General features: G+C 52.5%; 1 pseudogene; it reads right to left on the reverse strand.

Annotated features, from left to right (window-relative positions):
• Positions 1–430, reverse strand: part of LOC110392077 — a 4,445-nt pseudogene extending 4,015 nt beyond the window's left edge.
• Positions 431–869: the final 439 nt, after the last annotated feature.

The raw sequence follows: 869 nt of genomic DNA on the forward strand, positions 1-869 counted from the left end.
CCGCTCCCGCTTCCGTGCGCAGTCACTGAGCAGCCCTGAATTGCGTCCTTTGGGTTTGCCCTTGATTTCCCCTGGGTCCGTTTTGCCCAGTGTCTTGGCCGTGGTGCAAGGGGAATGCCTTCCCCCATTGTCCTCCTTGCTCCCGGCCAAGGTGCCCCGTGAGCCTGCTTCCATACTCACAGAGCGTGAGGCTGAGCAGGAGGAGCAGTGCAGGAGACGCGGCCATCGTCCTCGGAGCGGTGCAGCGCAGCGCGGGTGATCTTTGTCTCTTAACTTTTTAGGCAGCGTAACTGATAGGAGAGGATGTGATGTCATCAGGACCCATTCTGTGAAGATCCAGGGTTCAGAACTGAATGATTTCTGCAGAACTCCAGTAGAGATCCAGAACTCAGGCTGTTTGTTGTTATAGTGTTGTTTTTAATGGATTTTGCTGCAGTGTCTACAGCTGAGATTCAGGTCTCAAATGCTCCTTCTTGAAATCAGATCAGCCATCGCAGTCTGCTGTCTCTCAGCCATTTGGGGCACTCCCATCACATCCTGACCCGCACAACATGGGGACAAGTGCCGTGATGTGGAATCCGGCCCCAGGCTGCATTTCTTGACAAAGATTCTGCCACCTTCCCTTCCTCATACATAAGTGGTCCGGTGTGGATGTCAAAGCATGCAGTGTTCTTACAGAGCACACAAGACGCGGGGATGTTTTACAGCACCCATTCCTATGCAGTTTTGATTCCCAAGTCCATGCATTGATGAAATGGAGCTGACTTCTCCAGCTCTGTTCTTCTTTGCAATTGCTCTGCAAATGCTGCTTTGTGCAAGGCAGGAGATCCGTGAAGTGGAACCCATCAAAAAAGCCCCCTGTCCCAGTG

This window comes from Numida meleagris, unplaced genomic scaffold (genome assembly GCF_002078875.1).
Source record: "Numida meleagris isolate 19003 breed g44 Domestic line unplaced genomic scaffold, NumMel1.0 unplaced_Scaffold928, whole genome shotgun sequence".
NCBI classification, from domain to species: Eukaryota; Metazoa; Chordata; class Aves; order Galliformes; family Numididae; genus Numida; species Numida meleagris.